The 20675-nt window shown below is 39.4% G+C and overlaps 1 long non-coding RNA gene across 3 annotated transcripts; it reads right to left on the minus strand.

The window, feature by feature from the left end:
• LOC114217818 (uncharacterized) lies at positions 1-20121 on the minus strand. Of its 3 annotated transcripts, none has more exons than XR_015768530.1 (6): positions 18825-20121; positions 17293-17936; positions 16161-16194; positions 10909-13376; positions 1917-2096; positions 1-1713 (listed from the first exon to the last, which is right to left on the minus strand). It is a non-coding gene; the product is annotated as an uncharacterized LOC114217818 (long non-coding RNA). The 3 variants fall into 3 exon arrangements; XR_015768531.1 differs by having other exon boundaries at positions 10909-11143; positions 11760-13376; positions 17293-20121; XR_015768529.1 differs by having other exon boundaries at positions 17293-20121.
• Positions 20122-20675: the final 554 nt, after the last annotated feature.

Here is a 20675-nt window from a genome sequence, read left to right on the forward strand (position 1 = left end):
TTTTATCTAATAGGAACATAGCATCATAAGGAATAGCTCTCCAAGATCTCAGAGCAGTGTCCTTAACTGGGGCTTTACCTCACCTTTAAGTGATCATTCCAGTGTGGTTTGTTGATAATACTGTAGGAATGTCAGTATCCCCAACGGTCACATGTCCATTGTCACACCTCCTTGCTATTAAGTGAATTTGTTGATGCAAAGGGATGTGAAATCCTATAATCATCATGATAATCAACCAGCCACTCTGAGCCCTCAGTCCATGCTGCTATGTGTGGCAGGGTGGAGGGAAGGTAGATCATGCCCAGAGTACGTATTAACTCTGATAAGAAAAGATTTCTGCTACCTCCAGAGTGGAAGGGGTCCAGTGTAATCAATTTGACAACCAGTGGCTGGTGGGTCTCCTTGAGAGGTGATTGCATACTGAAAGCTCAGTGTTGTGTCTGCTGTTGACAGGTTGGATATTTGGCAGCAAAGGAGCTAAATCCAATGTAGTGAGAGAAAACCCATGCTTCTGGGCTCATTGAGAACTTCTGTCACCTCAGTTAATCTGTTCACAATCTTACTTAAGCATTGAAATAGACTAGAGATAGGCTGGTGACGTCCTCTGGAGGGATCATCTTGTCTGCATGGTTGTTGGGCACTTCCTTGTAGTGGATGCTCTATGGTGGGTACTGATGTGAGACACAATGATCCAAACGCTGTGTTTATACTCACTGCTCGTCGGTTCATGGTCACCCCAAGTGTGACTTGCCCTCCGCCCATTCACCTGCTCAGGGTTCTGACCCTAGAGAAGAGATGATGTGGGGCACTTTTCAAAGACAACTGGCTTATAACTTCTGGCTATACCTCCTTTGACTCTTCCCTAGCCAGTCAGTTGGAATTTTATCCTCTTTTCGGGAGGAACCAGATTTTCAACCATACTGTGCCATCTTTACACTCTGCCCTTTATAAACTTTAAACCATTTTCCCTCAGCTTTTGGTACTTGATCTTCTAAGCCCGTCTTTTCAGAATGTCAAAATCTATTTTCTTTCACTACTGAATTTGACGGTCATGGCTTTTAAGATTTTGTATTTTCAGTATATTTGTAAAAATCTACAAAGGAGCTCAAGGGCAAAATTTTATTCTGTTCTCTCTTTGTTCTTTGGTTCTCTCTCCTTTCTCATATTGAGCCTCAGGATTTTGGACTAGTTTTAACAGAGTAAAGACTTCACACTGAGAAACAAAATACATTAGATGGTATTTGAAGACATCATCCCTCTGCCCATGATCTTCAAATGAAATATTTGACATCAGGTTATAAAAAGCCCCTCGTGTTTCCCTTTCCTCAGAGTTAAAGTCAGTGTCCTGGAGCCCTTGTAGAAGAGGGCGCAGTGCTGAGCAGAGCTTGGGCGCAGGGTACAGGTGCCTGAGTAGCACAGTGTTCCTCGCTGCGCACAGGGACGTGGTTGAGTCACGGAGGTGAGAATCGTTCACGTGCAGGCAAAAGTACTGATCCTCTCTGTTAAGACTGGCTGTGAATCTTCCACTGACCTTCTCCTTCTCGTTTGATTGCACTTCTATCAGAATGTGGAGGCTTTCCCCAGGATCCTGCCTCAACCACAGGAAGAAACCCAAAGTATTTTCTCCGTAACTGCAGTTCACTGTGAAGCTCTTTCTTTCCTGAACTTTCAGGTCAGGAGGGCTCTGTTCCATTGGTGGCTGTCCATTTGACCCTGTTCAGGAGGAGTGAGAAGATTTTCATACATGAGAAACGTTTTTTTTTTTTTGGTTTTGTTTTTTGTTTTTTAAAGAATTCTCCTTATTTATTTTACATTCCTTAGAATAAACCCTGGAGGGACCCGTGGGGTCCCTGTAGATTTCATTTCCAGAGCTGCATCATATCCCTCCCCTGGCCCTTCCCCTCCCCCTCACTCACCGTTTAGCTGGACACACAGGAGCATAAGTGAAGTTCTCAGGGGAATCTCTATTCTTACTTCTTCCTGGAGTCTCTGAGGATTCAGTTTGGAGGCCTGGAACCGACGATGTTCAGTGGGAGTGGTTCACTGCTCTAGATTTTTCTGCCCCTTTTGGTTTGGAAGCTTGGGTGGTCTTCATTCTGTTTTCACAACCAATCAAAATCTGACCTGTCACATCAAACTCGTCATTGAATATCCTCTTTCCTGCTTCTCCCATCACACAGTTCTAGTTCCCAGCCAGTCACTTCTGCCCATGGAAGCATTGCCCCCATGTGGTCTCAAAGTTTTAATTAAAATTTTATTTTCATGTTTTCCTTAATACAATGTAACTTGTTCTGGTAGATCAAAGGAACATAGACCATACAGAGAGGGAAAAGCAAAGAAAAAGAAAGAAAACAAAACATAGTGTTAAAATGTTCTCCAGTGATGACCTTCCGAATATTCTTCGTGCCTGGAACTCTCTTCCTCCCACTCCTCACCTTTAATGGAAATCTATGAAGTTATTTGCCTGTGTGACTTCTGACTACCTTCTCTGAGGGGTATAAATCAAAGGTTGAGAAAAGATCTGATCCTTTCCCTCCGTTGGTTAGAGTCTGCCATGGCTTTGTTATATCTTTCAATCTGGACAGGTTTAAATTAGTTGAAAAAGTTAGACCTTCTCTAAATTCCCTCTGAAAATATAAAGGAGGGAATTCTCAGATGTGAGAAAGCAGCCTGGTATCTGGCTCATATTGAAAATGCTCTTGTGTGTCCAGCTCACATGTGAGTGAGGGGGAGGGGAAGGACCAAGAGAAGGATATGATGCAGCCCTGGAAATGAAATCTACAGGGACCCCAGGGGTCCCTCTGGGGTTTATTCCAAGGAATGTAAAATAAATAAGGAAAACTCTTCTCGTTTTTAAAGATTTTATTCATTCATTTGAGAAAGAGAAGGCATGAGCAGGGTGAGAGGAGGAGGTAGAGGGAGAAGCAGACTCCCTGCTGAGCAGGGAGGCTGACTTGGGGCTTGGTCCCAGGACCCTGAGATCATGACCTGAGCCAAAGGCAGGCACTTAACTGACTGAGCCACCCAGGTGCTCAATAAGGAAAATTCTTTAAAAAATGTGGTTTTGCAAAAATCTGAGTGTTTCTTATATTTCAGTCTGGGCACCTGTGCAAATCCCAGTAATTTCTCATATTAGCTTTTACATATTAGTTATCTGAAACCCTGTTTTCTGGTTTCCTATATTTACAGAAAGGATTAGGGACTGGTAGAAGAGAGATTAAGGAAGAAGTTCTCTTCCGTTCTTTGCCTCCAGTCCTCACTCTGATGATTCTAAGTACGTACCAATTAAACACATTTCCTCAGCTATATTCCTTGGACAAAGTGCCGGTCCTGGCACACCTAACCCCATCCTTCCCTCCTTCACTTCTTACTGTGGGTCTGAGGTAAGTGGCCGAGAGTTGGTGATGAGTAAAGAGCTGTGATCGTCTCTGATGTTAATTATGGGTATTAGTTCCATTCTTCATGTATGAAATTATGTACAATAGGGATACTGCTTCTTCCAGCATTTTTTTTGAAGCGCAGTGTAATTGTAACTCAGATTGGAGTTAGCTCCCTCTCAGACATGCAAAGTCAGAGGTGAACTGTGCTCTGCCCTCCCCTGTCCTCTGATTTCTGCTAGTGAAGAAACCAACAGAAATGTGGGGTGGTCGCTGGAGGATCTGGTTATTTGTAAGTTGTTACACTTTCTTGAGAACATGATTTCTAATCAGAGCACTGTCAAATCTCATCAAATCTGTAACCACAGAAATGCTAGCAAAACTTCTAGGTATCTTTCTTAAGATTTTCTCTCTACTGATAAGGATACTTACCAGGAATGCTCTCAAAGGTGGGGATTTAGTCTGGGAAGAATAGAAGGAATTGTTTTAGTTTTTTGGAAGAAGTAACACTTATATGAGAGTTTCCCTTGGAATTTTTTTTTCTTTCCTGTCTCAGGTATGATGATTTCAAAATTCCAGGTAGGTACCAACAGGAATGTGTCTAGTTAAAGGAGATTGACAATTTTCCGAGCAGTGATAGACAGGGGTTGTAGTAGGTCAACTGTTGAGTGCCTGCTACCAGAAGTTCATGCAACTTAAGGGTGTAGGGATGTTTAATAACATGTTACAAAATAGAATATTCCAATTATACAGTTGGGAAGACTGGACATATATAAAGTAAATGAACTCTAGGGGGCAATGTGTGATAGGCATCAGCACTTCCAACAATATAAGCAAAGTACAGGAGCCAAGTATTTGCAGTTATGAATGAGTAGCTTTGTAACTTGCATAAGAGCTAGGAAGAAAAATCATATGAACATCTCCAATGATGCAGAAAAGGCACTGACAAAATACAACACGCATTCATGTTAAAAACACTAAAAAAAAAAAAAAGGAATTACTAATGAATTCCCTAACAACAACAAAAAAATGCATATGTCCAAACCAGCACCTTCTTATGGGGAAATATTAGAAACTTCCCTATGAAGGTTAAAAGGAAGACAAAGTCTGCTATCTTTACCACTATTTAACATTGTGTTGGAGTTACTTGCTAATGTGGTCAGCTCAGAGAAAAAGAATTAGAAGCATAAGAATTGTAAAGAAAGTAGTAAAATATTGCCTCCATGTTTGCAGATGAAATGATTATATGCCAGAATACCTAAAAGAGAAGAAAAAAACCACTACCAAAAGACAGGTTATAATATAAACTACAACTTAAATACAGCATTTATACACAAAACCAAAAAGAGTTAAAAGAACATGTGGAAGAAAAGAGCACATCTTCTATTGCATAAAAGTAAAAAGAAAGAGAAAAGAAGGAAAACTCTTAAGTGCAAACTAAGAGGAGAAGACGGGTCAATTAAATGGAATGGCAGGTCAATAAAGAGGCCCAACTGTATGTGGATATTTACTATATGATGGACAGTATCTCAAATCAGTGTGTGGGTGTGTGGTGGGGAAAATAACTCTTCCGTATGTTGTAATAATTTGTATCTTTTCTAGATACTTCTGCTAGATTGTAATAGTGTCCCATTTTAGACCAGTAGTCTTCAAACTGGGGTTCATGTACTCTCAGAGTTGTATGAAGACTTCCCATGGGTTATGTCGGCATAGATAATTCTAGAGGAATCCAACTGTGTATATGATTTTCTTAAAACTGGTGTCTGCTCTAGAACATGCTTGAGATCCCGATGTCATGCTGCTATGCTTTCCCATTTCCCTTTCCACTCTACCCTTCCCTTTAAAAAAAAAGTATGTGTTTCAACCATTCTGAATCTTATTACTATGGTGTATTACTCCAGAGTGCCAAAATCTCCAAAGTACCACACAAGGAGATAATTTATTGGTTTCTTCAGAGGGAGAGTTCTTAATAGCTAAGCAAGAACTGTAACAAGACAGGGATATATTTTAATTAGGCAGCAACCTCAAGACAAGATTCCTTGCATCTATCTATCTATCTATCTATCTATCTATCTATCTATCTATCTATCTATCTCTCTATCTCTCTATCTGTCTGTCTGTCTGTCTATCTATCTATCATCTATATCTATCTATCTATCTATCATCTATCATCTTAGAATTAGCATTTAGAAATGAATTGGTTGTTGCAGGGAAAAGAGAAACTTTCCCTCTCTTTCCTTCTAGGTTTTTTGGCTGGTCTAATAATGACATTGACATAAGACAGATTAACAGAAGAAAAATATTTATTTGTACACAGAGGTGCTCAAAGATATATGAGTCTCAAAGAAGTGAACAAAGCAGGTGGCTTTTCTATCTTTTATCCAAAGAAACAATACAGTTGTCAAGAATTGACAAGACAAAGGGGTTTGGGCTTGAAGTAGTAAATTAGTAATGAAGTAGCAAGTTTTGTTTAAGCAACCTTCCAGGCCTTACCTTTCCTATCTCCAGCAATAGGGATAGCTTTTACCTCCAGGTGCAGGAAGGGTACCCCTTCACATGGGGAACTTAGTTCCAGCTTTCAGGGGGACAGAGGAGGGTCAGAGTGTGCTTCTTGCACCAGCTGTTTCCTAAGTGACTTTAATTCAAAGTAATCAATATGCCATAGTGGCATAATTTGAGGTGGCCTGTCCCTGAACACCATTATTGTCACTGAAATCCAGCATGTAACATTATTTGAATTGAAAAATGAAATCAGACTTTTTCTGATAGGCAATAAGTCTTGTGTGGACGGTTTGTTTGACAGTGTGGGGTATGAAGGAAGAGAGGAGTTAAAGAAGACTCCAAGGTGTTTGGCTCTAATCACTAGATACATTATACTGCCTTTTTTTTCCCCTTGAGATGGAGAAGAGCAAGGGAAGGGCCTCTGGGAGGGAATCAGGCATTATGTTTTGGATATGTTAAATATTAGATAGATGCCAATTAGACATCCAGCATAGATGTTATAAAGGTTACAGTATGTATGAGCCTGGCTTTCAACAGAGAGGGCTGGGTTGGAGATGTAAATTTGTGAATCATCCATCAGTGGATAAGTCAGTGGTAATTAAAGCCATATTTCTAGATGAGATCGTAGGGGAGGTAGAGCCTTACCTTCTCCCTTTTAGGGTCTCCAGCTGGGCATAAAAATTAAGTTGAAATAAGCAGATTAACAGGGGAAAAGCATGTGGATTTTATTTAATAATTTGTACATGTACAGGGAAACCTTCACGGAAAAATGGGGACTCCCAAGAAGTAGCCAGAACTAAGTGCTTATATGCTGAGTTGAACCAAGAGTGGCAACTGCGGACAAGGAACTAGAACACATGGGTAGCTGAAAGGGGAAGAAAAGAGTGATTTTAACAAGGTCAGTTTGCACAACTCCCAGCTCTGGTGTTAGGAATGCTTCTTTTCTGGGATATCGAGGGCGTCTTTCATACAGGAGTCTCACCTCTTGCTATCAGGAAGAAAAAGAGTTGTGTGTGTGTGGGGGCGGGTTGTCAGAGATCCCTTCTTGCTCCTGCTGTTTTCTAAGTGCCTTCAGCTCAAAATACCAATATGTCAAAGTGGCATATTTTTGGGTGGTATGTCTTGAACCCCTTCAAGATTATTTAAAAAGAGGATGAATGTTGGGGCACTTGGGTGACTCAGTCAGTTAAGCGTCTGCCTTTGGCTCTGGTCATGATCTCAGGGTCCTGGGATGGAACCGCACATGGGGCTCCCTGCTCAGTGGGGAGTCTGCTTCTCCTCTTCCTCTATCCCTCCCCTTATTCATGCTCTCTCTGGCTCACTGTCTCTCAAATAAATAAATAAAATCTTTGAAAAAAACGATAAATGTAAGTAGATAATATGTTTTAGAATTGAACCCTGAGACAATGCAATGTGTAGAGTGCCAGCAAGAAGGGGGGAAGTCTAGAGAAGAAGACTGGGCCAGAGTGGTTTGTGAGGTGGAAGGCGAACCAGGAGAACACAGAGTCCCAGAATTTAGGCAAAGATGGGGTTCAGGGAGAGTGTAGCCACAATGTCACATTTTTCTGAGATTTGGTAAGATAAAGAATTGTAATGGATCATCGGATTTGTTGATTGGAAACTCATTTGGGACCTTAGCAAGAGTAATTTCAGTGAAATGGTAGGAATGAAATCTGACTGGAGTGGGTTCAAGTATACAGGGGGGATGGTGTAAAGATCATAAATTTAGAAAACTTTTTAAAAGAGTTTTGTTATTAAGAAAGACGAGGAACAAAAAGGGTGTTAACTGTTTTTACCCGTTGAACCACTAAGTCCAGTTCTAGGATGCTGTCCTAATGAAATGATGAAAATTTTAAGTTAAAATTTAGATTTAAGGGGCACCTAGCTGTGGTGACTCTTGATCTCAGGGTTGTGAGTTTGATCCCCATGTTGGGTATAGAGATTGCTTAATAAATGAGTGAATGAATGAATGAATGAATGAATAAAATTTAGATTTAAGATGGTTACCATAATGCTATTTTAAAGGATTTAAAATTGGAAATAAAGAACCAAAATATCGCCAAACAGGAAAATTATAAAGTTAAGTGTGGCATACCTATGGTGTAGAGTAGTAGATCATCATCAACTTAAACTATGAATGCCAGGTTTTAAATGACAAAAATGAGACTGTTAATAAAAGAACATAAAATTGTTCCTACCATATGATGTAATAATGTGCAAAAAAGTGAAAGAGAAACAAGTAAAAATGAGTGTTTACCTGTGTGGCAGAGTTGTGAATGTTTTCAGTATTTTTCCAAATTTTTCCAATCAGTATGTAAACATACTTTGGATTAACATGACTCATATTCACTATAATGAAGGTAAGCCGATGATTACCTGCCTTTATATAATTCTAATTATTTTGACTAGAAAATGCTTCCATGCACCATAAATTCAGCTTATAAAATAGTGCAAAAGTTTCTCCCCTCCCTTTGGCTGTATTAATTATGGATCTTTTGTTTGTAAATGACAGAGTCTTGACTCATGCCAGCTTGTTCTCCAAAGAGAGTATTTGGCAGAGCTGGATCTATACTCAGATGCTGCTCTCAGAAATCTGTCTTTCTTCATATCTCAACGCTGTCTTTCTCTGTCTCTTAGATTAAGATGTGAATGATGCTCCCACACATACAGTGAATAACTTGCACAACTCACAAAAATATGGAGGCTCTATCGGGCAGAAAATCATGAAAGGCACAGATGTCCACTTAAAGAAATCTGTCTTCAAAGCAGTTATACTAATTTATTTCTTGCATCTTTGTGTGTACCCTCTTTTCCACACTGGTTTCTAGTTTTGAGATGCTGGAAGCCTATTCTAATAACAAATCTTGAGTGTGCCTTTTTGGACCAATCTTCTCCGTCCATGGCCCATGCCTGTTTCTTCTCTCTTTCCTCCAAATTGTCCGTGTTCTTTTCCACCATTCAAGATCAAAACGAGTCTGTTGTAGCATCGCCCAACATTCTGCACCAAGAAAATCTTCCGTTGACAGGAACAGAGGTCCCTGAGTGAGTGGGATTATTCTGACTCTGTTGATTGCTTTTCCAGGATGGACTGTAGATATTGATGAAAATAAATGGTGCAAACTTTGACTTTCATCCATCCAAACTTCTTTCATCCATCACTGAATAATATTATAGAAAGCCTTCTATTTGATAACATAGATTTCTCTTTCTCACTGTTGTCAGTTTCTAGTTTTAAAGAATGCCTTTCTCTTCTGAATGATGTGGAAATAAGAGAATCACCAAAAGGCAGAACAACCGTATCAGTTTTAGTATAGTGTTAATGTCTATTGAGTGTTTACTTGATTCTCAAAATCTGCACCAATTAGTAGAAAAACAGAGCTACAAGATCCCTAAAAACTTAGCACATTGTTGCCTGAAGAACCATTCTGTTTTATGTACACCAAACCATATTTTTCTAAGAGTAAACCAAATTAGGCACCAAACATGTTCGGGATGATAAAAGAAAGACACAGGGGGGTAAATTAGAATTTAGCCCTAACATCTAAGGACTTTCTGCCTGGTTTATCCTTGGTGGCAATTTAATCCCCTGAACAGCAAGAAAGTAGACGGGAACATAGCTGAACCACGCTGGTACAGGTTCAAAGGAGGGTAAAATCTCACGTGAATTCAGGAGTTATTTTCAGAGAAAATCATGCAAGGGTTTTTGCAGCCAGACAAGGAAGAGAACAAAGTATAAAGTGAAGCAGAATGTAGCTGTGTTTTATGTGTTTGGTCTGTATTATTTGATTTAAAATTTGTTCTTTATGAGGTTAATGAATGGGGAGAAGTGGTTAATCTCTCCCTTCCCACAAATGAAACTCAGGCTGGAAAGTGATCATAAAATTGAAACACATTTGGGAAAGTGTTTATATTTTTCCTTTTCTCCAATATGGGCTATTAGTTGCTGGTTGAATTGCTCAGGGAAAAAGAAATTTATCTGTTCTTCGAATGGATTTTTATGGAAATCCAGTATTTCCATACATTTAGAAATGTGCTTATAAAAGTAAATCTTTGATGTTATTTAATAGTTTAAATGTAAATGAACAGCTCATTCTGAAAAACAATTTTAAATTATTCCTTAATTTTGATTATGGTAAAGATGGATAATCTCATGACTTCTCTGTCTGAAAGGAAACCCCGTTCTGTGTGGTCTCTTGGACTAACAGTTGCCTCAAGCTAACATTTCATATTATCTCACAGTGCTACCCAATAAAAATTGTCCTTTTTAGTAATATTAAAAACTTTTAATTTCCTAAGCTTTTCTTGCTTATTACTTCTTGAACTTTGCCCTTAATAATTTACCCTGCCTAGAATGCCCCTCATTTAAATTACTACACATGCTTCAAGTACAAACTCTAATTCCAGTTTCCATGAATCTGGAAGTGATTTTTTTATCAGTGGTGAATTTTACAAGCATTTTAGCTGTTTGATTCTTTTATGGCATTTTTTCCCCATTCAAAACTTAAAATTCTTGATTTTGCACAAAATCATATCAGATTGTAATTCTATAACATCACTGGAAAGAGAACATTCCACTTTTCTTTGAATATTTTTGGTAATGAGGCACTTTTTACACTTCAAAGTTTTCTATTTTGTTTTGAAAAAACTCTAGCTGAAATTTGTCTCCATATAAATTCTAACCATTGGGTATAAATATGCCTTGTATTACACATGGGTCATTTGTTCATTCAACTCTCATTAGGTGAATGCTTATTGGTAAGAAAAAAATTGATGTCTTACAAAGCTTACATCGAGTGAGATATTCTCATGTCTATTAGATAGTAAGCTCTCTGTGTATAGGCCTTATGCCTAAGATATTTTACATTGCCTAATAAAGTATGTAGAGAGAAGGAAACAGAAAAGCCTCGGATATGAACATGAAAAACATTATTTTGTGCTGATTAGTAGCGGAAGTCAGTGGCCTACTTGTGGGGTCACGTACAGACTGAAGGTGCCGGGGTCCTCATGATCATAGGGCAGAACTTGGTACCTGCTCTCTGTGTCCCGCAGAGTGCCATGTTCTTCTTACTGGTTGGGGCTCTTACTCTTGTTTTCTGCTTGAGCTCTGGAATAAGGAAGGCTCTAAAGGACAAGGTCTTTCCCAGCATTGTGTCTGGAACATAAAAACCAACAGTCTTCTGTCACAGCCATTAAAAATAGGATCCTCTCCCTCCTAGGTACTTGTGGGCTGGGGATGCTGCTCCACTTTCCGTTGGCCATCTACTCTGCTCAGAGAGAGAAACAAACACAGAAGATGAGACATTCGCTCTCCACTTATTCAGGGATTCATTTCATTTTCCCAACTTTTCTGGAAACAAACGAGCAAAACTTACTTTTAAAGGGCTAAAATAAGATCTAAATAAATGAACCGGCAGATAACATTTCCGTATAGGAAAACATAATGTCCTAAAATGTCAAACTTTCCCATGTGATTCCAATCAGAATCCCACTGTTTGAACAAGGCAAAATGAATAAGATAGAACAAATATCCTGGAATTGTGAACTACATTTTGAAAAAGAATATTAAAATTGGATTTTCTTATTTATTACAAAAAAAAAAGCTTACTCTAAACAAAACAATATGATCTAGGCACGGGATTAAGCCAGTAAGCAGAACATGGTAAAGTCCAGAAGAGATCCAAATATTACTGGTTTGATGAGAGTATTTCAAGTCATAGGATAAAAACAGGAATCGGCTTTAATTTCTCTTGATATTTGCTAATAGTTTGCTTTATCAACCTTCTCTTTTCCACTAGGAAACTGGTTACCCTTCCTTTTTCTCTCACTTATTACACCAGCTTTGCTCCAACTATTCATGTATTCATCTTAAACCTTAATTACCATGTAGACTCAAAGCTGTGCCCTCCTCCTCCAGTGGAAGGCTCCAGTAGCTCCAATGACAGGTGGACTGTGCTGTCCTTCCAGACTTCATCCCTTGTCACCCCTCAGAGGCTGGACAGAGAATAAGGAACTCTCATTCTCTCCTGGGCTGAGCAGCCTTATTTCCCTGGTGGTTAGACTACTCTTCCTCTATGTGAACAGCCCCAGATTGGGAAGGAGAGGTTCTTGCCTCTTCTTGTTGGTTATCTCTGCCTGACTAGAGATTACATCTCAGCAGCTGATATTCAAATGCTTGCTTTCTCATGATGGTGTGTTGGTGGTTTCTTCAGGGGCTGCAGAACCTTCCACCTACAGTTTCCTGGAAGCCTTGGGTGCAGTGTCTTCCTCCTCACCGAGCCCACACTTGGACCACTCCACAGCCTCCTGCTGCTAGGAACCCCTCCTAGGTAGCAGCTCTTTGGATGCAGGTGTAGGTTCAGACAAGTTGGTTCAGAATCTAGACAGATTCATTACACTCACAGGAAATTCATGGAAAATGGTGTCAATAAACAGTGGGATATAGGCTACTGCACCTTCTTTTAGCTCTGGCTATCTTTCTCTTGTATTTTCTCTTGTGCCACAAGAACCTGACATGTTCAGCCAGTTAAGAAGCTCATTACTATCTAGACACATGACTGTAGGCAGACCTAAACTTAGGAGGAGTCAGGTGGGACAAGTTAAACATCTTCCTCCTTTCTGCACAAGACGAGCATTTTCCAGAAGGGTCACCTCTTGATGTTCCCAGTCTCCCCTCTAATGTCTCTTTCGCTAACATCAAACGGGTTTTGCCTCTCACCCCAGTCGAATGGCCAAGAATTTCTTCTTTCGTGTTGTTGCTGTGGAATTTAGCGATTATCCTCAATAGCACCCAATTCTGCTGTGATTCTTACACTCTTCTGTAATGTTTGGAAGCAAGCAAATGTCTTGAGGACATATACCGTTTGATTACGCATACATATATATAAGAAAGTAAAATATGACAAGGACATTGCAGTGGTGGAAAATAGACTGTATAAATAAAGATAATTTCCAGATGGCCAAAAGACTTTATGGTAAAAATCAAAATAAGACTACTGGCTAAATATCTAAGAGTATTTGTATATATATGGATTATGGGAGATATTCGAAGTCAGGTGATGTTGGTTTGAAATCTCGGGAGTTTCCTAAGTGAAATCTGAAACTGGCCCTGATACACAGGGGTGAGGAAAGACAGAAGGAAGAGGCAGAACACTCCAGATTAGTAGGTGGCAGGTTTAATAAGCAAAGAGACTTAGATATGAGGTCTGTCTTGGGTGGCCTCAGGATGAGTAGATCTCTGCCCCTGCCACCCTGAATCTTAAGTTTATATAGAGGCCTTAGCTGAGTTCTGTCATGTATTCAGTCCAGATGGTCTCAACAACACACTGCTCTCTTAAGGCTGCAACCTTGAAGTGGCTGCTAGTGTGGGAATGGTGCGTAAGATGTACATTTCAAAGATAAGGAAGGGGGCAAGGACTGTCCGATTGCTGGGGTCCAGCTTGAAGGTCAACCAGTGCTCATATTGCTCGATGACTTCCTCCAACAGGTGGAAATCAGAAGCTACAGAAAAAAACAGACATATATGACTATATGAAATTTGGAGTATATTCAAAGGCAAAACGTACCATGCCATGTACTATAAACAAAGTCAGAAAACAAATAGACTGAGGAAATGACAGAAAATTTTGACATCTCTAGCTATATCTTATTAATGAGAAGTAAATAACCTAAAAGAAGAATGGACAAAGACACAAAAGGCTATTTACAGAAGAGAAAACTCAATTGGCCATAAACTTTTGATCTCACTGGAAATCAGAGAAATGCAAATTAGAGCAACAATGAGTTCATTTTTAGCCTATCATATTTATAAATTTGAAACACCCCATATTGTCTAAAACTTGCAAGAATAAAGGGAAAATACACACAAATTACTGGTTAGAGTGTGACATGCTACAACTTTACTTGAAAGTAATCTAAAAAGTCTGTTAAAAACAAAGATAAAGATATCCTTTGATCCAGTAATCAAATTTTTAGAATTCTATTCCAAAGATATAAACTGCAAATATAGATACAGTTCTTTATCACAGCAATAGTCCTAAACAGACAAAACTGAGTATCTATCAATAAAGAAATGCTTGAGTAGACTATGGTACATTCATGCTATGGACTGTTAGACATTAGTTAAAATGATGAGCACTGAGTAATGTATGAAATTGTTGAACCATTGTATTGTACACCTGAAACTAATATAGCACTGCACATTAAATACACTTCAATAAAAAAATAAAAATAAATTTAAAAAAATGAATGAGTTAGAATAATATCTACTGACCTGTAGGGATGCCTATGATTACACTATGTGAAAACGACATACACATACACATCTATCAATAAAAACAAACCAACAAAACAATAAGCATACAAACCAAACAGCCAACCCTATATATATGTTTGTTTATATTTATATGAACAGGGAGAATGGTGGGGAGGACACTCAGCAGGTTGTTAAAATTATTTACCTCCTAGGAATGAGAGAGAATGGGTGAGTGAGGGTTAACTTTTTCTTTATCATATTCGTATTGTTTCGTTTATTACAGTAAGCAGAATTGCTTTTATAATTTGAAATATATCAAAAGTTTAAAGAAAAAAGAAAATGATTAAAATTAAAAGAAAATACTGCCTGTTTTTTCAGTCAGCTAGGGTTTGAAGATGAGTCCATTTTAGGACTGCAGAATGAAGCCATTGTGGACTGAATGCAGTAACAGGTGGTTTTTCCTGCAACACAGCCACCCATTTCCTTCCCACGCTACAGTTAAGCTGCCCACAGTTTTTGATCTTCTTTTCAGTTTAGGGTCTGTGGGTCTCCGGGTCCTGGCAGCAGGTGAGTCTGGGGTATAAGCTCTGAGGTTTTGGCCTTCCAGTTTTTACTGTTCTTCCTGCCGTGGGCATCCTAAGTGCACAGAAATACTCCCCGAGTCTCCTGGCCTCACAGCCGAGATGGTGAGAATGATGGTCTTGGCTGCTTTCTACCAGCTCCCAGAAAACCATCCATTCCTGGAGGAGCCTGAACTTTGAAAAAAATCACTTGAAATATCTCCCCACTGGGGTGACACCCAAACCAAGGAAGAACGTAAGTGGGATTACTTGCAAAGTATTTGCAGTTCAGAGCCACAAACTCCCCTTCTTGTGTGAATATCTCAGGTTGAGATTGAATGACTCTCTGGGTGCTACTGCATCCTGCAGAGGAAGTGACAACGACCAAGAACAGGGCCGGTTGGATCTGTGAGCCACAGTGAGATGGTCCTGAACAGATCATTTAGCACACCCTCATCTGAAGAAGATCGCCAGGACGGCAGGAGAGAGCACAGCCTGGCTTAGGTCACTCCTCTCTCTCCCTGGCCCCAAAGCATCTGGTATGTGTTGCCAGGGGACCATCCTCCCACCTCCAGCCCTGAGGGTGGCTCAGTCCCCGCTGAAGAGGGAAGATGGAGCCATTAGTGCCCACGGCAGGCTGGGCAGCACAGGCGGGCAGGTCTGCTCATGGCCGTGAGTTTGGGAATGAATGCCTCAGGCTCCTTTTATCCTCTAATGGTTGCATTTGCTGAACATGCACTGCAATGCCTACCACGGTGACCAGGGATGGGATGGGTCCTGGATGTGTGCTTTAGGGTTGTTATTGTTATTAATATTATTTTGCCAGTGTGGTATAATAGAGCTCCTCAGATATTGATAGAAAGGTCTTTGAGGCCAAAGTTAGTTATTGAGAAAGAGCAAAACGGTATCTACCATTTGTTGAGCACCCAAGACATGCCAGGCACTTAACCCATGTGTTGAAGCCATGTCTTTTAAAAGCTTATAAAATAATTATCTCTGATTTCAGGAAACAGAAATTCCAAGGACTTAAGCTCTTTGCCTACAATTAAATAGCGATTAGATCATTAGAATAGACCTTTCCGGGTCCAGTATATCCTAATTACTACCTTAGAAAAATCATCGGTGTGCCTAGCTGTGACCTGACCTCTCTCCTCCCGTGCACTGGTGTTCTTGTATGTGACGTTCTCCTTATGCATCTCTCTCAGAGCACAGTGATGCAGGCCAGTGTCTGTAGGTACCAGATTTCTGATGTACAAATGTGTTGCACTTGCTGTATGCTTTGAGTAAAACCTTCCTATGGCAAAACTGGTATCTCCTTTTCCAGAGCATCCCCACCCTCTGTAATGAATATATTCCGGTGCCTGGTTTGGATACTGTCAAAACCAGTAGAGATCAACAAGGTGTGGAGACGAGGTACCATATTTACAAAAGAGGGCCACAGTCTTCCCCTCTGTTCCAGTCACTACTTACTCTTGAGGTCTGATCCAGCCTGCTGTCCCAGGCCCTGAAACATAAAACACACATCAGCCAAGTGCCGTTCTAGCTGGCTTATCCAGGAGTGCTGCTCAGGGTGCAGGATGGGGTTTAGTTACCTGGGAGGGACCAGTGCTAGCAATGATGTGAAAGTAAACTTGGTATCTATTGATGGCTCGTTAGTGAATGTACATTATCCAGGGAATGTACACTATCCACTGATAGTGTCTTGTCATCAACTCACTGGGAAGGGATTTCTGGAGGTTTCTTACCAGGACTCACAGGTCAGAAATGGGAGGTTATATTTAACTATATAAAGAGATTGTTTTGAAGAAACAGAAGTACCTTCTTGCAGTGACTTTGAGAAACACCTGTTCTTTGAAATAATGTGAATTCCCCACATCTTTCTAGACATATTTTTTTTATATACACGAACACAGGTGAAGTGGAAAGTATAAACGCTAAGCAGTTAACAGTGGTAATTTCTGTAGGTTGAAGTTATAAATGTTCCCTTAATTTGTTGTTTTTCTTTTGCAACAAATACATTTTAGTCTTGAAATTAGAATTAGAGTGTTATTTCGGTGAGAGTTTACTCTTTCAAGAGGTAAATTCTGTTTGGTTCTTGTTAACAGCATGGAACAGGAAAGAGTGAGATAGAAACTCTTCCCTTTCCAGCTGCACTGACCCCCTCCAGAACAGCTAAGTCTCTGGCATCTGACTTGTAAATTCTCCATATCCCTGAGCCAGATTGGACCAACTGCAGGAGGACTAATGGCTTCTTTGTATCTTAGGGGTCTTCTTGTAAAAACAGACAAACAAGAAAGCAAACAAAAAAGTCAACCACCCATGTTTTCTTTTGAAAGTATAAATAGACCCATCAAAGTGGAAAAAGAAAAAACGAAAGGAGGTCATAGTTTGGAACAGTACAGTAGCTTCCTTGAGTCCGGAAGGGAGAGTCAGACACTTTTGGTCTGACTGGCTTGAAGTGGGAGGATCTGTTGCTCATGGAGACTTGTGTTTTAAGTGACGTCAATGCCTGGAATAGCATTTGTGAAAAGAGCCCATTAGCTAACAATGTAGTTACTGTAATAAGACAAACTGATACTAAGTATACTCAGTGAACACCTACCATGTGCAGGATGGCTGGGAATGGGTGTCCGGAGGCTTTCCTTTCAGTGTCGTCACTTGGGAGTCTTGGCCCAGATCCCCTTCCGGCATCTCTGGAATTGGCTCCTCATCTGCCTGAATTAGGCAGTATTGGGATTTGTAACTGTCCTCCTTGTGCAGCTCTGAACCGGTGCAGGGAAAAGTGCTCACATTCTCCAAAGGAAATTTTGGTCATAAAGAATGCCATTCCATCAAGATGCCAGACACATGCTTTTCTTGTTTTGTTTTGTTTTGTTTTTTGTTTTTGAGAGAGAGCAAGAGAGTGAGAGAGCATGCACGAGCATGGGAGAAGGGCAGAGGGAGAAGCAGTCTCCCTGCTGAACAAGGAGCCTGATGTGGGGCTCTATCCCAGGACCCTGGGATCATGACCTGAGCCGAAGGCAGACATCCAACTGACTGAGCCACCCAAGCGCTCCCAGACACTTGGGTTTTGAGATATAAGCTGAAGGCCTTGGAAGCTTATAAAAATATGCACTTTTATTTATTTTTTGAGTATATCTCTTGAGTACTTTCAGGTGACATTGTGAAGAGATATGGGCTCTTCTGCATTCAAGTGTGCCAGGCAAGGACAAAAAGAGGAAGGTAGTGAGGAGAGCCTTAAAAACCCTGTTGAATAAGAAACATAATTATTGAGACAGAAGCTTAAAGAAAACAAAAGGATTTAGTGGGTGCAACAATAAGAATGCTCGAAGAATGGGGTGATGGAATTGTCTGTTTCTTTAACCTAGTATTACCCTATAAACACTTCCTATTTCACTTTATAATCTTTGTATTTTAGAGGTTTTCTTTTCTTAGAACATTAACAAATTGACGGCTCAATCCCTATGGCTGAATATTTACTTTGTTGTAAAACTTGGGAGACAACATCTCAAACTTCATGTTTTTTGTTGTTGTGGTGGTTGTTCTCTTAGCAGATTTTCTCCTTAGAAAAAATGGGGTGGGATTCATGGGTCAAAACTCCTGGCCATTTACACAGCCATCGCTAAGGGAAAAAAGGACCCACTTTCATCCTTGTGAGGTGTAGCCAAGAATGATGATGAACTTGGCTCACATCCCAGTGTGTCATGCATTCAGCCATATGTGGGAAGTCTCCTACGACCCCTCCCTACCATGTATGAAACAAACACCTAACATTATGAAATATTTTAAACAGATTGAAAATTGGATAAAAATAATTTAATAGACTTCCTTTACATGCTATATGAATCTAATAAATGTTAAAATTTTGTCATAATTTATAACAAGCCTTAAGGGATGCCCTTATATCTGTCTTAAATACACTGGAGACTGAATCTCTAACAGGTACCATGTACGGAAGAGCTTGAGGGCATGCACACTATTAACTGCTAAGGGTAGGATGATTTTTGCAGTGAATAATTAGGGTTGATATTGTGATTTTTTAGTTTTCAATTCTGTCCCCATACAAATCTTGAGGCTGAAGGGGGGCTGATAAGATAATAAATCCAGTTTATACACCACTTTTAAGGAACATACCTAGTATATTAAGGATGGCCATCTATGGAGTGATTAGTTATTTGGTCTTCTAAATCTTTTCTTCCTGGGTCTTCAAATGAAAAAAAAAACAAACAAATACATTCTTCTTCCTGCTGTTTTCACTTTTCAATATTTGGCTTAGAAATACTGGGGAGACTTACACAGGATTTCCCACTTCTATCTTGTAACCTTACATAAAGAAAAGCTGTATTCTCCCCCCATCTCTACTTCCTGGTTTCTGGCTCTTGGTGTAGACAGAAAAGGAGGGAAGCAAAGAAAACAGGCAGAGGCATGTGCAGGCTGAAAAATTGCCAGGTACATTGCAGGAATTTGTATCCGATTTCTTCCTCTCCTCTTTGAATAATTACCTGCCCTTTCCCTGCATTATCTCCTCATTTCCTGGACAGTGAACTTTAAACTGCACTCAATTGCAAAGCATTTCCTAACAAACTCATGAGCCCCAGCTGCCTTTGCTGTCTTCATTTGCCTATGGTGATAGGGCATTAAACACTCTACATGTAGGAATAGTTATTAAAATCAATTATCAGGAAAGGTAGGTCTTTTTGTAATTTTTGCACCTTTCCAACTTAAGGGAGCATTAGTCCACAGTGATTTGAAGGGCTAGCAATAAAAAAATCTTGTTTTAATGCTGTGTCATTTGGTCATGTATAATTAATTATTGTAATCCAGTTAATACGAGTGTCAAATAATAACGACAAAATGCAGTTTCACCTTGCTTGGATTTTGGCATTCTAAAATAGAGTGTATTGCTCTGGAAAACAGTATGGAGGTTCCTTACATAGTTAAAAATAGAACTACCCTATGATCCAGCAATTGCACTACTAGGTATTTACCCAAGACACAAAAATACAGATTTGAAGGGGCATATACACCACAGTGTTTATAACAGCATTATCAACAATAGCCAAACAATGGAAAGAGCCCAAATGTCCATTGACTGAAGAATTGATAAAGAAGATGTGATATATATTTGCAATGGAATATTACTCAGCCATCAAAAAGAATGAGAAAACAAATGAACATGGGGAGGGGATAAAAAAGAGAGAGGGAAACAAACCATAGGAGACTCTTAACAATAGAGAACAAGCTGATGGAGGGAGGCAGGTGGGGATGGGCTAGATGGGTGATGGGTGTTAAGGAAGGCACCTGTTGTGATGAGCACTGGGTGTTGTATGTAAGTGTTGAATCACTAAATTCTGCTCCTGAAACCAAGATTACACTCTATGTTAACTAGTTAGAACTTAAATAAAATTTGAAAAAGAAAAAGAAAAGATTATTCAAGGGCAAAATAAAACAGAAAATTATAAATTAACTTATTTAACAAATACAGTATTGATCCAAAATCTGAAAAACCTACAACAAAAAAAGAAAATCAGTGAACAATCTTACTAAAATAATCAATGCAAAACACCAAGATATTAGCAAAAATAATTATAAGAGAATATTGAGAAATAATATGTTATAATCACTTGAATTTTATTCCAGGAATTCAAGAGAGTTAAATTTTAGAAATCATAATATATTATATAATGGTAATAGAACTAAGAAGATGAATTATATGAAAACGTACATAGATGCAGAAAAGACAGTTAAAAGCTGTTTAGATTTGATATTTTACTTTGCACTTCATATCATTCATTTTTACTTTTATTTATTAATCCAATCCTGCTTAATTTTGACTTGTTGTATTTTTCCTTCACTAGCATTATAGTCATTTGATAATTATACATATGTATTTTTTAAAGATTTTATTTATTTATGCGAGAGCAGGGAGAGAGAAAGAGAGAACTCAAGCTGGAGGAGGAGCAGAGGGAGAGGGACAAGCAGATT

This window comes from Eumetopias jubatus, unplaced genomic scaffold, assembly GCF_037043125.1.
Source record: "Eumetopias jubatus isolate StellerSeaLion01/CBP00866 unplaced genomic scaffold, mEumJub1_p1.0 scaffold_7, whole genome shotgun sequence".
NCBI lineage: Eukaryota > Metazoa > Chordata > Mammalia > Carnivora > Otariidae > Eumetopias > Eumetopias jubatus.